Below are 9,737 nucleotides of genomic sequence, written 5' to 3'. Positions count from 1 at the left end.
ACACCACAGACCATTGTACCTTTGCAAACCTGAATGTTTACTGGGCCCTAGGCACTGCCAGCCATTTATGAACAAAACATGCCTGTAACCCCAGCATCAGAGACTGAGGCTGGGGGCTTATGAGTGTTTTTTCTTTTCTTTTTTTAAGTAGGGTGAGAGTCTTTCAACACCCCATCCAACCCCAACAAAAGCACCAATTATAGTTTAGATATAAAATGTCCTGCCAGAAGGGCTATATGGAAGGACTGGTCTCCCAAGAAAAGCAGTGCTCAGAGGTGGGGCTTTGGGGCAGTGGGTAGATCTGAAGGGCTCTCACTTCACGAATAGATTGATCCATTGATGAATTCAGTGTTTTGTTTTGTTTGTTTGAGACAGGGATTCTCTTGGAAGCCTTGGCTGGCCTGGAACTTGCTTTGTAGACCAGACTGGCCTCAAACTCAGAGGTCCACCTGCCTCTGTCTCCAGAGTGCTGGAATTAAAGGCGTGTGATATCACCACCACCCCACCGTGGCCGATGGATTCAAATTGTGAGTAGACTATTGGGAGGTGGTGGGAGTGTGGGAGATGGAGCTGGGTGGGAGGAGGGAATCACTGGCAGTGACTCCTTGAAGAGGTCTCTTGGCTCTGTCTACTTTCTGTTTCTCCTCAAGGATTGCTTGCTAGCTACCCTGATACGAACAGCCTCTACTGCACCCTTACCAACATGAGGCTCAGCTTCATCACAGGCCCAGCAAGAAAGAACCAACCTTGGGCTGAAACCTCTGAACCCAGGAGTGTGTAGACAAGTCTTGTCTCCTTCCAGTTTCTCTGGTATGTTGTCACAGTGACCAGAGTGTAACTAGCAACGTGACATCACCCCTATTTTCCATATAAAGAAGCTTAGGCTATGTGCTCTTAAGTGACTTCCTTTCGGTCATGTTCCAATGAAGCAGGGGCAGAGTCCAGGCCCAGGGTGAGGGGCTGTCTCTCGATATCCCCCACCAAGGTATGATGGGGGTATGAGGTGCCCCTCCCAAAGACCATCAGATGGTCTGCTATGCCTATGATGAGCTAGCTCATCATGATGCTGATTTCAGTTGTCAATGTGATAGGATTTAAAATCACTATGGAAACAAATCTTTGAGTATGCCTAAGAGAGATTATTTAGATTAGAGTAATTGAGATGGGACCACACAGTGGGCAGCATCATTCCAGAGACTAGGACTCGGGACTAAATGGAACAGAAGAAGTGAGCTGAGCGTGGACAACCACTTTTCTGCTTCCTCACTAGGTCAGCTGCCTCACGCTCCTACCTCTGTGATGGACTGTACCCTAGAATTGTAAGTCAAAAGTCCCATACCTCTTCTATCTCAGCTAGGTTTTTATTGCTAAGCAGAGACGCCATGACTATGGCAACTCTTACAAAGAACACATTTAATTGGGGTGGCTTACAGTTCAGAGGTTCAGTCCATTATCATCATGGCAGGGAACATGGCGGCCTGCAGGCAGGTGTGGTGCTGGCTGCATCTTGGTTTGCAGGAAACAGGAAGTCGGCTGAGACTCTGAGTAGTATCCTGAGCATGGGAAACCTCAAAGCCCTCCCCTACAGTGACATGCTTCCTCCAACAAGGCCACACCCACTCCAACAAAGCCACACCTCCTAATAGTGCCACTCCCTATGAGATTAGGGGGCCAATTGCATTCAAACTCCCATACCCTCCTTCCTTGAGTGACTTTTGTCAAGCATTTTGCTTCAGTAACACTGTAAAGATCTAATGGCATCATCACAGGAATAAAATCGATTGAAATTACCTGAACATATCAAACAATATTGCCAGGCAGCCAAAGGTCAGTACAACCCCTCTCCCGACATCCAGGTCAAGGAAATAGCCCCTTCGTGCAGTTCCAGAAGGGCCACCTCCCATGCCAGTCACAGTCTCCCAGGTGTCTGGGCTAGGATCAGGGAGGAAATTCATTTGTGATTTTTCCTACCATTCTGCAGGAGTCCTTACTCCCTGAGCAGCCGTGACATTTGTCCCTAACTCTGAGATGAGAGCCAGCCTCAGGGAGCCTATACTTGCCATTTCCACAGAGAGCGCTGTATTTCAACGGGCCTTTTCATTTATCTGATTAACAAAGGGGAGGGGAATCCATTTTTACATTTCTGCTTCCTCTAAGATTTCCAGCCCCACCCCCGCCAACTCCATCCTCTCAGCATATGGTTTATACAACTGTACCAAATTATGTTCTTAAAAGGAACATTATTAATAATTAATAACAGCTTCCCAACATAAAAGCTGCCTCCAGAGCGAAGTAATATAAATAGCCAAAGCATGCCAGTGCGCCTAGACATTCCTGTGAGTTTCTTCAGCGCAAGAATAGCTCCACAAAGCAGACCACTGGAGTCTGGGAGCCAGGGAAATGAACTTGTTTGTATTCAAGTTCAAATCCCTGGGCCTGAGACGAGAACTAAAATAGTCTCCAGGGTTCATGGTTTGACTGGTATATGTCGCCATGGATCCTAAACTAAGCTGAACCTGGGAATCTCTCCTGTCCTATCCTGAACCCCAGTTCCTCGGGAAAGAAGCAACTTGCAAATACCTGTTGGCCCAAGCCCTCACCACAGGCTGTTTCTGATTCCCTCGGGGAGGGGCTCTAGTCATTCATTCCTATGTCAGAATAAGCGAATCTGAACAGCAGAAAGTTTATTCCGCCCGTAGGTTTGGAGACAGAACATTTAAGATAAAGTGGCCACCCTCAGGTCAACACTGGGCTGGCTCACCAGATGGCAGGTGGCCTCATGGCAAAAAGCAAGGGGAAAGACTCCATACTACATGCAAGACAGGAAGTCGGAGAGGGGCAAGGGCCTGGATGGCTCTTTTTAGTCCCATGGTCAAGAGAACGGAAAGGGTCTCATGAAAACAATACCACTTCCTGTCTAAGGCAGCAGCATGAGACCTCATAATTTTGCATTAATCCTGCCTTAAAGCTTCATTCTCTGCTAATGTCGGTGCCCTGGGGACTGGGATGGTTTGAATACGAAGCTGGGTCTCCCAGATCATGTCTTGGAGGCTTGGTTCCCTAGACAGTGGCACCATTTGGGGAGGTCCTGGAAGACATTAGGAAGTGGGGGCTGGCTGGAAAAAGTAGGTCACTGGGGCCAGAATTTTGGGAGTATCCTGACCTAGGACCCCAACTGGACCCCTCCTCTTTAGACCCTGTTCTAGTTTGATTTCTGTTGTCGTGACAGAACAGCATGATTAAAAATAACTTGGAGAGGAAAGAATTTATTTGGTTTCCAGATTCCAGTCCATCATCAATCGAAGCTGAATCAGGAACTCAAGGCAGGGATCTGGAGGTGGGGACTGCATCCCGTGGCTGGCTTAGCCTGCTTTCTCATGTGATCCCCATGCCTGGGAGTCACAGAACCCACAGTAGGTGAGGCACTCCTGCACCTGCCATTGGTTAATCAAGAAAATGTCCCTATCGCCCCAACCACAACGTCCCTATCATCAGTCTGAGGAAGGCATTCTGAGGGTCCCTCTTTCCAAGGACTTAGAGTTTGTGTCAAGTTACAAAGACCATCCACACAGGATACACACACACACAACCCACATACACACAAACATCCTCTGCTTCCTGTTTACCAAGACGGGAGCTACCTCTGCCAGTCACTCCTGCTGCCGTGATCCTCTCTCTCACCTGCCCGTTTGTTGTTACTCTCTCCCAGGCTCCCCTGGCAGCTGCTCACTCTCCGTCATTGCAGAGTAAGCGTGCCTTTTGCAAACTGTTATATAATGGACCGGCTCCTTAGGTTCTGCGGTGTGGCTGTGTGGAAGTGCCCTATTGCATAGATAAGCCATGTTTATTCTTCCCTCCACCATTAAGAAGCATCTGGGCTCCTCTAGCTCTGATCATTTGTGAGCTGACATTGCACACAGTGGAAGTCCAGGGGGTGGGGGAGGATGTATACCTCCATTTCTTTGGTAACTGTTGACAAGGTGTCTCAGTGGGACGAAAGCAATGAGTATATGTTTAAGGAGGTGCTGTACTTCCTGGGTAATGTGACAGACTAGATCCTGCTGCCATGTGACCCAGTGAGGGAGAAGAGTCAAAATAAGAAGGAAATAGATTCTGTGCTTTGGAAGCTCACAAAACTAAGGACAGAGCAGCTACAACTAGGGAAAAAGATGGGGGGGGCATACTGAAAAGAATCAAGTCAAGCCAGCCCCAGCCCCAGCCCCAGCCATGTAACCCGGACAAGCAGAAGGGGATGACCAAAGCATCCCATTATGTAACCCAGGTGTCCCTAGAGTAAGAAGACCGGCACTCTTGCCTCGGGGAGAGCCTATAGCTCTCACAAATTTCAGAACCAGTTGTGGGTTTTAGTGAGACCGCGGTTCCTATGGGGCACAGATCAGCAGTGGAGACGAATCCCATTTTGTCCCTGTTGGAACTGAATGCCTTTTGAAAAGGAATGCATTGTTTTAAACTGACCTATTATGGAGGGCCTGAAAACCAAAGAGTTAAGAGTAGAGAGCCCGGACTAAATCTGCCATGGTCCCAGGGTCTACGACAGCCCTGGGAGACAGTGTCCAGCCTCTGCCAACGCTCTCTTCCTTTCTTTGCTAACCAGAGGTGTTTGCTGGCCACACTTAGTTTTGAGGATTGTGGGCTGGACATGTTCTTCTACCCCCTAGTGACTACGCAGATTTTACCCCCAGAGTAGCTGATGTTCTGGGTAGGAGACATCTCCAAGAGTGTTGTGAGCAGGGGAAGCCATCGTAGCACTGAGAGCTGTGTGGTGGAGGGTCCCTCAACTGCGTAAGTGTAGATCGTACTGCTGGAAGGATGCAGTTTGGATGCCCCGTGGAGCTTCAGCATCCCCAGACCTGACTTGCAGAGGATGGCAGACAGACGGTTCCAGAAGTTGACCCACACACCGACCTCAAACCTTCATTCAGCAGCTGAGGGAACCAGATGCAGAGATCTACAACCAAGCACCAGGCCAAGCTCCAGGGATCCAATCCAAGAGAGGGAGGAGGGAGTATATGAGCAAGGGAGGCCAAGATCAGGATGGAGAACTCTACAGAGACAGCTGAACCAAGCTCATGGAAACTCGTGAGCTCTAGACCGACAGCTGTGGAGCCTCCATGGGACTGAACTAGGCCCTCCGTATGTGGGAAACAGTGGTGGAGCTCGGACTACCTGTGAGGCACCCGGCAGTAGGACCAGGATCTATCCCTGGTGCATGAGCAAGCTTGTTAGATTCCATTCCCTATGGTGGGATGCCGTGCTTAGCCTTAATGCAGAGGGGAGGGGCTTGGTCCTGCCTCAGCTTAATACGACTTTGCTGACTTCCCATGGGAACCCTTACCCGTTGTGAGGAGTAGATGGGGAGAAGCGAGGGCAATAGGAGGTGTAGGGGTTGGGGAGAACTGTAGATGGAATGTAAAATGAAATTTTAAAAAATTAAAGTAAAAAGAAAAGAATCTCTGGTGTCTAGTTATCTGGGACTGAAGTCAACTGTGATTATGAAGAGACCTTTTCCTTTGCTGGGACAGCTAACTGATGCTGGCCACCTAGAACTGAGGTGTTTGAGATGATCAAGGAGAGAACAGTATCACAGAGGTGAGACCTCCTGGGAAGTGTTTCCTCAGGGTCATCACACAGAAGCCGTGACCCTGTGAGGGGGTCATGGCTGCATCCCATGCTGGCAGCCAGATTTCAGAAGCACAAAAGACACCAAACAACTAAGTATCCTAAGCAGACAGCAACCCTGGAGTTATTACTATATATGTCTGATCTCAGAAGACACTGCAGACTCACAGTAAGACAACAGAGCTGTATTGGGTGGGCAGGAGACATATGTGGACCAGTAGTGTAAAATAAAAGACCCTGAAATAAATCCACATGGCTACAGTCACCTAAACTTTCACAAAGATGTCCAGATACACACTGTGAAGAGAACAGCCTCTTCAACAATTACTCCTAGGAAAATTGCGTCTCCACGGCAGAAGGCTGAAGCCAGGCCTGGATCTCTCATAGTGATGGGTAATGTCGGTTGTCAATGACATCTCTGAGAAGAGGAACCCCATCTCTGTTGGGAATTGTTGGGGGCTGTGAACTCCCAAACCCTGAATTCCCTGTGAGCGACTTGTTTTTCCTGTGCTTGCAGCTGCTCTGAGCATGAGACCCCGCCAGCACCTGCTCTGAGCATGAGACCCCGCCAGCACCTGCTGTGAGCACGAGACCTCGCCTGCAGCTGCTCTGAGCACAAGGCCTGCTGGTGAAAAATCCTGAGAGCTGGGCGTGGCTGTTAGTTAAAGATTTCTATATAAGCTTCTCCTGAGCACAATAAAATTGGTATTCTTGTATCAAGGATGACCCGTGTCCCCGTGTCCGTGTCTCTCTGTGTGTCTCTGTCTCTATGTTTTCAAATCTCCAGGCCTAGTTCCCGGCTCGCAGTGGCATGGTGGCATAGTACTATAGAGACTGGAGTACAGGGCTGTTTGGGGTTTTTACATATCTCATTTTTTAATTTTTGTTTGTTTTTGTTTTTGAGGCAGGGTCTCACTATGTAACTCTGGCTGTCCTGGAGCCCACTATGTAGACCAGGCTGGCCTTGATCTCACAGAGATCCATCTGCCTCAGCCCCCTGAGTGCTGTGATTTAAGGTTTGTATCACACACTCTACCTGGCTACAGGAGGGAGCTTAGATTCAAGAGCTGCCATGTTGTGGGCGTGTCTGTGGGGTATTGTCTTGTTTCCCAGTAGTAGAAGGGCCCAACCCACCATGAGTGGTACCATCCCCAAGCAGATGGATTAGGGCTGTATAGGAAAGGTAGCTGATGTATTTATCCATTGGCACTGGGAGCCACAACTCTGCATCTTCTTTGGTTGGGGTTCTCTGTGGTCCCTGTCTCATGCAAAGAGAGGCTTCCTTGATGAGGGGTGAAGACCACACGTACCTGTGGGTATCAGGACAAATGTTTTCAGATTCTCCTTCAAACATCAAGGGCCTAACTGCCAGTCCTGAAGACACACTGTGGATAGAATGACATCCTGAAGACACACACACACACACACGTAGCATTAAATAAACTGAGAAGGTTATGTTTAACATATATGTGTGTGTGCATATGTGTGTGTGCGTGTGTGTGCATATGTGTGTGTGTATATTCAATCACAATTAATGGAAAGAAGGGGTCATGAATTGAAGGAGACTGGGGAGTTGTATACAGGAGGATTTGGAGGGAAGGAAGGGAAGGAGAAATATTGAAATTATATAATAATCTCAAAAATTAGGACTGTTACCAAAACACAAGAACAGAAAGCTAACTGAACTTTAGCCTGGGAACACAGCACAAAGCAGCCTTTCTCCGAGGCTCCTGCCTTGAATCCCTGGCCTGACTTCCCTCAGTGATGGACCGAGCCACACTAAGCCCTTTTCTCCCCAAGCTGCTTCTGGTGGTAGTGTTTACCCAGCCCCAGGAAAGCTAACTAGGACTCTCCCTCCACTAGAAGTCAAAGTGGATCAAAGACTTCACACTCTGAAACTGCTGGCGGAAACATGACAAACACTTCAAGGCGCAGGCACAGGCAGGGGCTTTCTGACGAGGACTCCAATAGCTCAGGAGACAACTACAGTCACTGTCAAACAGGATGCCAGGAAATTAAAAGGCTTCTGCACATCAAAGCAAGCGGCACCGTGAAGAGATGGCCCCACCCAGGCAAGAGACCTTTGCCAGCCTGCACACCCACCAGAATGTGGCTAGAGTCTATAAAGAATACTAAAAATTAAGAGCCAAAATTCATTTAGTCAATAAATGGGCCGAGGAACTGAACAGATAGTTGTCAGAAGAAGAAATTCAAATGACCAGTCAATATTTCAAAAAGTTTTCGGTATACTTAGCCATCAGGAGACAGCAGATTCAAACTACATAGGGATTCCATCTCAGCAGGCTCAGGACAGCCTCTACCAAGAAAACAGATGACCACACATCCTGGTAAGGATGAGGGGACAGAGCCCCAGTTAGATGCAGATGGGGACGAACTGGAGCAGGCACTGTGGACATCAGAGTGGAGGTTCATAAACATAGAACCATGTAATGTGGCTTTCCATCCCGAGTTCACACTTCTGTATCCATGTGTCTTACTGTACTGGGCACAGTAGCCCAGATATGGAACCAAAGTCAGGGTCCATCAACAGACGAATGAATGAAGAAAATGCAGCAAATGCATGCAGTGGGGTTTACATTTGGCCATAAAGAAGAATGAAATTATTACTGTAGCACAAACACGCGCACACACAAACACAAATGGAAACAGAAAACACATTAAGATATATAAGCCAAACTCACAATGACAAATACCTCGTATTTCCTCTCATATATGTAATTTATGTTTAAATTTATAAATACATATATATACTCAGGGCATGAGAATAGAAAACAAGCTGAGGGGGGATTTATCAAGGAAGCACGGGAGGGCACAGAGACAGTGTGATATATGAGGCATGATAACAGAAGGAGGGGCTATCTGAGGGGGGAACCAGCAATAGGAGGTACAAAGGGAAGGGGTGGGGAGAGAGGGAACAAATTATTGTGGTGTAGACATATGACCCATGGTTTTCCATGACCACAAAAACCTAACAAAAAAGAAACTGTCCAGGTTTTTATTTTTGGAAATGGTTTGTGCCATTTTATACACGCCAGCAGTTTATGTCTTGCACGAGAACTGGAAATCTAGCTGCTTGTCTTTCTATAAGTTTATTTATCTGTGCATGTGTTCACATGCGTGTGTACACATGCATGTGGACACGGAGGCCAGAGAACAACCTCGCTTGCTATCCTCGGGAGCACCATTCAGTTCCTTTGAGACAGTCTCTTATTGGCCTAGAGCTCCCTGCTCAGGTGAGGCCAGTTGGCCAGCAAGGCCCAGGAATCAACCTGCCGCTGCTTTTCATAGCGCTGATGTGTGCCACCGCGTCCAGCATTTTTGCATGGTCGCTAGGGATCACTCTAGTCCTTGGTGCTAGGGAACACACAGGTCCCTGGGTGTGAAGCCACATGCATTACTGACTGAGTCTTCCATCCCTTCCATTAGGGTTGCATCAGAGTGGAATTGCTGGATGACGGGGCATGCATGTAGATAATAGCAGGACTTTTCGAAAGGAAACGATTACAGGCCACCAGCAGTTTATAAGAACCAAGGGGCATCACGTGCCCAACAGCACTTGGCATTTCTCATCGCTTTTGCTGATCTAATTATTCAATCACTCATTCGTTCATTTTTAGCACTTCCTTTTTACTATATCCATTTTAATTAAGGCCATATTTCCATCTAAACACTTCTTTAGCTGCTTTTAAATGATTTTTAAAAGCATTTTAAATGTCTCATTAAGACATTTGAAGATTTTCAAAAGTAGCTAAGAACAGTAAATTAATTAAATTTACCAGCTTCAAAATTAGCAGCTCACGGCTGACAGTTGAGCACTCGTGAGAACCTACTCAAGCCATGGTTTACTTGGAAACAAATGTCAGTATACCCTTTCATCTTTACAGCTTAGTGCCTAACTCTAAGGAAAACAGCCTGGTCAAAAAACCAAACAAACAAACAAACAGGTTTCTGCTCTGTGACAGCATACGTCAACCTCCCTTTGGAGTGTTGGCTTTGCCTAGCTTTGCTCAGTAAGCGTCTGTTCAAACTGTAAACACACATACATGTGTACATACACACACAGATACACAGACACA

The 9,737-nt window shown here is 47.4% G+C and overlaps 1 long non-coding RNA gene across 1 annotated transcript; it reads left to right on the top strand.

Moving 5' to 3' along the window:
• The first annotated feature begins 430 nt into the window (after nucleotides 1–430).
• LOC113457820 lies at nucleotides 431–1,347 on the top strand. The gene is made up of 3 exons (XR_003378307.1): nucleotides 431–527; nucleotides 651–810; nucleotides 1,271–1,347. It is a non-coding gene; the product is annotated as an uncharacterized LOC113457820 (long non-coding RNA).
• The last annotated feature ends 8,390 nt before the right edge of the window (nucleotides 1,348–9,737 follow it).

This window comes from Microtus ochrogaster, linkage group LG7_11 (assembly GCF_000317375.1).
Source record: "Microtus ochrogaster isolate Prairie Vole_2 linkage group LG7_11, MicOch1.0, whole genome shotgun sequence".
NCBI classification, from domain to species: Eukaryota; Metazoa; Chordata; class Mammalia; order Rodentia; family Cricetidae; genus Microtus; species Microtus ochrogaster.
This window is presented reverse-complemented; position numbering and strand designations above follow the sequence as displayed.